At 38.2% G+C, this 6,000-nt stretch overlaps 1 protein-coding gene across 5 annotated transcripts in view; it reads right to left on the minus strand.

The window, feature by feature from the left end:
* Positions 1 to 5,711, minus strand: part of LOC129246978 (thrombospondin type-1 domain-containing protein 4-like) — a 37,337-nt gene extending 31,626 nt beyond the window's left edge. The window contains exon 1 of one of the 5 annotated variants that reach the window (XM_054885768.1): positions 5,636 to 5,711. The gene's annotated coding sequence lies outside the window, so the exon portion shown is untranslated. Of the gene's footprint in view, positions 1 to 5,487; positions 5,578 to 5,613 lie in introns of those variants that run through there. The other 4 variants (XM_054885765.1, XM_054885766.1, XM_054885764.1 and 1 more) reach the window with 4 other exon arrangements.
* Between the last annotated feature and the right edge of the window lie 289 nt (positions 5,712 to 6,000).

Raw genomic sequence — 6,000 nt, forward strand, 5'->3', positions numbered from 1 at the left:
TAATCGGCTTCCTAGATGTCTTGATCTTGATTTTGCGATTCCAATGCCGCTATATAGTTCACTTATTGTGTCTTATTACTTGTCAAATAAACTATCTTTTAATTTTAGTTCTTAAGTTTTTTTTTACATAACCCTGTAAGTCTAGTCAGTAAGGCTGTTCTTCTTCATCTTCTGAATTGGTTTAACAAAACGCCAGTCGTTTCTTTCTCGTGCTAACCGGCGCCAGTTGGACCCACCCAGCGAAGTCAAGTGCTTCTCTAACTGAACTTTCCAACGCAAAGCAGGCCTTCCTCTTCCTCTAGTAAGGTTGTTACCATTGACTTAAATGAAAAAATAAATAAATAAATATTGCCCAAGTGCTTGGAAAAAATTTCCGCCCATACACAATTCTATTCCAATCCAAGCTGATTTTCGCAGTTTACGCGGAAACTACGGGAAATAGAAATATATCGTGAACATTTTCGTAAAATTTTTATGATATTCGGCTTCGAAATTTAGTGATAAACCACCTTCATGAGCCTACGCGTTTCACTAGTGCCGAATGTATTTTGCCGGAAAACACCGATGTTATGCCGTGAGATTGAGAGAAGCTTGGATAGTAAGTAGTTTATTTGGCCGTGAAAAAAATTTGTTCGCATTCACATCGCTCGAAAAACGCCTCGCGCCGATTTATTCAAAGCGAGCATTGATTGGGGCGTGATTACCATCTGGGAGTGCGTAGGTTCGAATCTCCGGGAATGGAGCAATCAATTGATATAAAAAGTTTCTTATAATAGCGGTCACCCTTCTAATAATGGCAGGCAACAGCAAACACAAAAGAGTATTTCTGCCATGAAAAAGCTCCTCATAAAAATTCATCTAGCGCTCAGAGTCTTCTGTAGGTCCCTCCATTTGTGGAAGAACAACAAGACGTACACCACAAAAAAGAGGAGGAGGTCGGTCAAACATCCAGTAAAAGGGTGCCAATTATATATACTTAATCTTGCCATAAATTCTGTGACAAATTTTACAATGCATAAGACGAGAACAAATTCGCAGAAAAAAGTTCGGTTAGAAAGCAGAAAATCATGTTCAGCCTTCATGTTCATGAAAGCCTTCCGTCGCTCAACTGGTCATCTTTTGACAACGCGCTTGAGAAATACAAACATGACATTAGTATCGACAGATTCAAGCAGCTTCTTCGGTGACACGCGGACAACAGCAATGAACATATTCTTTGCACAGATGAAAAAACTTTTACTCTTGAAAAGTTTTTAATAAGAAAAACGACAGAATCTACGCTAAAACTTCTAAAGAGACAAAAACTGTTGTGCCAAGGGTTCTGCGTGACCATCATCCAGCCTCCGTAATGGTTTGGTGGGGAGTGTCTTGCAAAGGCGTGACATCCCTTCATTTCTGCGAAAAACGGGTTGTACCAGGAGGATCTCTTAGAAGGCGTGGGGAAGCAGTTGAGCAGTAATCTCTTCAATGGAAAGCGTTGGGTCTTCCACCAAGATTCCGCTTCAGCCCATAAGGCAAAAAGCAACCAGCAGTGGCTAAAAAACAATATTGCTAAGTTAATAGCCGCAGAAGATTGGCCGTTTGCAAGTCCAGATCTGAAACTATTGGACTACAGTTTGTGGTTAGAATTAGAGAACACGGCCTGTCGAAAACCTCACAGAAATTTGGAGAGTCTCAAACAATCTTTGGTTCGAGCAACGACGACAATATCCATGGAAACCGTACATTAAGCAACAGCTGAATGGCTTACTCGCTTGAAGGCTTCTGAAAAAGCAAATATTTACATGATTGAATAAAACTAATTTCATTAAAATAGTATTACAATTTCATATCTATAACGGACTTAACTTGTAACAGACCTAATGGCAGGACTAAGTATATTGTATGTAATTTATCAAGGAATGAAGAAAAAAAATTTCATTTATTGCAAAATATAAAAAAATCTAAGAAATATCCTCACGTTTTATATTTTTTGTAAGCCGTGCCCACATTTTATCACCCTGTTGCTGACACGCATTGAGTTATTTTGAGTTGCTCTGCTGATGACATAAATTATTTAAAATTATTATTTTATTGTTTCCTAATTTTTATTAATTTCCTAATTGTTCTCATCTGTGAATTTCCCCATAATGAAAATTTTAAAGTTTAGTGAAATTTTAACACTGAAGAGACAAACGGATCTGTTTGTATTTCAATACTAGCATTTAGAATGATTGAGCCAAAGCCTCTGCAGTTCATGGATACACCTATAATATTCTTTGCAGGTAATGAAATTTCTGCTATTAAAAAGCTTCTCAAAAATATTAGTGCTCGCACCGCTCCGTGCGTAGTAGGAGCGTCACAATGGGTCCGTTGCATCCGTTGCAACAACGAATTTGACTGGCAGCAAAATAGATGATAGAACCATGAGAATCGACCCCACGAGAGCTCCACGAAAAATAATCGACGCTTAAACATTTGCAACGAAAGCAAGAGGCAGACCAAGATCAAGATGGATTTACGAACTGGACGGCGACATGGGGAAACTCAAGGTCAACAACTGGAAGGAATCAACCAAGGATCTGGGCAAATAGAGATATTTTGTGCCGCAGGCCAAAGCTCACACAGAGCTGTAGCTCCAAATGATAATGATGAAAATGGATTATGTGTATGTGAGTCGAAGGCGCCACATACGGGTCGCACGCCATGCCAGAATGCACAAGAACTGGAAACTTTCTGCTTTTGCCGTTCGGCGGAAAAAACAACTGTTTAAAAAAAAACGGCACATTTTTATCGATGGCGTTTTTTATTACCTCAAATTAAATGCAGAAAATAAATTATCTTTTCGACTAAAGTTGAAAGAGTAAAAAAAGACTAGGATTAACCAATTGTCCTGAAAAATTAATGTGCCTCGGGATTTAGATTTTATGGCCGCACCCACCATCTACGACTACCATAAATTCTATTAAACCCTCGCTTCAATAAGCATTATTGGCCTATAAGTCACCAGGTTGCCGTTCTAATTGTTAGAAGAACTTGGCTGAGCCTTAAAATCTTTTGCAGGCTGGCGAATTCGCGAGTGTAGAATTTTCATGGATATAGCCAGTGGAATTATCGTTATGCTATTGGGAGGTTGAATTAGTTTTAAAGGTGACACACAGATGGCGCTATTTATCACTTTATCGCGTTGGCAATACTGAATATATATTCATGACAAAGCCTCATCCCTAGGCTTTGTTTATCAGTATCTGTCATTTCGCTGAAGTATAAACAACGCAGTATTTTCGTGCTCCGAGTATGTCAACTTTCGTGCCGTCGAAACACAATTTGCGGGAAGCTTTGCTTTTCTGCTTCAATTTGAAAAAAAAAATACAGCCCAAGCCCGTGAATTGCTGCAGGAGGCCTACCCAGACCATACTCCGTCGATTTCAACATGTGAGTACTGGTTTCGACGATTCAAAAGTGGTGATTTTCACACCGAAGACAAGGAGCGTCTTGGCCAGCCCAAAAAGTTCGAGGACGCGGAATTGGGGGAATTGGTAAACGAGGACTCGTGCCAAACCCAAGAAGAGCTTGCTGAATCATTGGGCGTTGATAAATCAACCATTTGCAAGCGTCTAAAAGCGATGGGAATGATCCAAAAGCAAGGACATTGGGTCCCGTACGAGTTGAAGCTGCGCGACGTCGAACGGCGATTTTTTACGTGCGAATTGCTGATCGAGCGACAAAATCGGAAGGGTTTTTTGCATCGGGCGGTGACTGGCGGCGAAAAATGGATCCACTACGATAACCCAAAACGCAAAAAATCATGGGGTTTGCCCGGCCACGCATCAACGTCGACAGCCAAGCAGAATATTCACGGCAAGAAAATCATGCTCTGCATTTGGTGGGATCAGGTCGGCGTCGTATATTTTGAGCTGCTCCAACCGGGCGAAACAATCACGGGGGATCGTTACCGACTGCAATTGATGCGTTTAAACCGGGCATTGAAAGAAAAACGGCCGGAAACGGTAAAAAGGCACGACAAGGTTATTTTGCAACATGACAACGCTCGGCCGCATGTTGCTCAACCTGTCAAAAAATACCTTGGAACGCTTGGCTGGGAAGTGTTACCCCACCCGCCGTATAGTCCAGACATAGCTCCCTCCGATTATCATTTGTTCCGGCATATGAGTCTCGATTTGGCGGACCAGCGGTTCTCCTCGTACGAGGCTACCAAAATATGGGTTGAGTCATGGAAAGCCAAGCAGCGGCCAGAATTTTGGAGAAACGGCATCCGCAAATTGCCCGAAAGATGGGCGAAAGTTGTAGCTAGCGATGGCCAATACTTCGAATAAAATATTTTGTACCGTTTTTTCACAATAAAGCCCCAAATCTTCGAAAAAAACCTTTAAAACTAATTCAACCTCCCAATATATATTGTACATACAATACATATATACATACACTTTTGCTTACATAGCTAAATCACATTATCTTTTTACAAAATTCTTAATATTTTTCATTTTAAATTTTTTTCCTAAATTTTTGATAAAAATATAATTGATTGCATGTGTAACAAATATCTCATATCATAGATAAAGGTTTTCAATTTTTTTAGAGAAAAAATTTTACAAATTTCGAAAAATTGTCATCAAAATCTTAAATTTTTTAATCAGAGTCTTTAAAAAATTCTGGCTGTGCAGTTTAAAATCCCGTTAAATTTCAGTATAGCGAAGTGTGAGTTTGGAGCCGCCCATAAACCGCGTTGATTTTTTACAATTTTTTTGTTTTGCAAATGATGTTGAGGATTTTCTGCATATAAATGTGCCTTGCCATATATCCATAACTTTCATACTTTTCCTCAATATTTTTATTTATATATGTACATGCATAGATGCACAAAACAAATGCTAAGCCGGCACTTGCCTTACCTCACATTTCGCATTGAATGCAAAATAATTAAATGAAGGATGGGGTTTGGTAGAACTACCTATCAATGCCCTTATATCACATGCATATGTATGTATGTATATGTCCAAAGCTGTCCGGAAAGTATTTAACACATTCTGCTTAGCAGTTGAATGCACTCGATGCGTTTAAGTGCACGCAAATGGATAGCAGCTACTTAGCAAATGTGGTAAATAGCCCAAGATCAAACTTCGTAGTATGCATACAAATATGATATTACATATGTATGTATGTATTTATAAATGTAGAGATGTAATTGACGCAATTAAGTTGTGGTTAAATAGACGCATGCGCCAAGAGTACCTTTAGTTTGGTACAGGCGAAGGAAGTCAACTTTTTTTGTTGAAATTTTTGCATGAATTTGGCAAATTTATTTTAAGATATTTATTTAAAATAGTTAAACGTATTTTTCCATTTTTTTTATTCATATATACATATGTACATATATGTATATTTTTTTTTTTTTTTAATTTCACAGCTTTTATATTCTTTATTAAATTTGCAAAGTTTTTTTTATTTATAAAAATTTGTAATCACTCAATCTCATTTTCACCGAACCGGAAGAGACTTTGTCTTTCAATATCGGCTTTGATAAGATTTATAATTTCTAAATTCCTCATTCGCACACAAAGTTAATTGTTTGCTTTTCACAGCATAAACTCAATTAATAACTCATTAGTTCACCCACTAATCACTGACCACTGACCGCTGAACACTGTTACACAGAATACCGGAACACACCGCACGCAGCTGACAACTTGTTGTTGAGCGGTTGACAAAACATCAGCGAATGAGTTGTACTGCGAGAAAAATTTATGATTTCGAATTTTTAAAAAACAAAACAAAAAAAACGAAAATTGAAACTAACAGCGAAAAAATCACACACACAATGTACGTCGTGATACATATGATAAATGCAAAAACAATAACAACAATAATGCGCAAGCAGCGCTAACCAAATCATAACAAAAATACATAAAAGTAATAAAAGCAACAATAATAATAGCAAAATAGCTGAAAAAATCTTCGTGAAGCCCCAATCGCACGCTTACAGAGCAAAGCAATGCAGGC

This window comes from Anastrepha obliqua, chromosome 5 (assembly GCF_027943255.1).
Source record: "Anastrepha obliqua isolate idAnaObli1 chromosome 5, idAnaObli1_1.0, whole genome shotgun sequence".
Taxonomy (NCBI): domain Eukaryota; kingdom Metazoa; phylum Arthropoda; class Insecta; order Diptera; family Tephritidae; genus Anastrepha; species Anastrepha obliqua.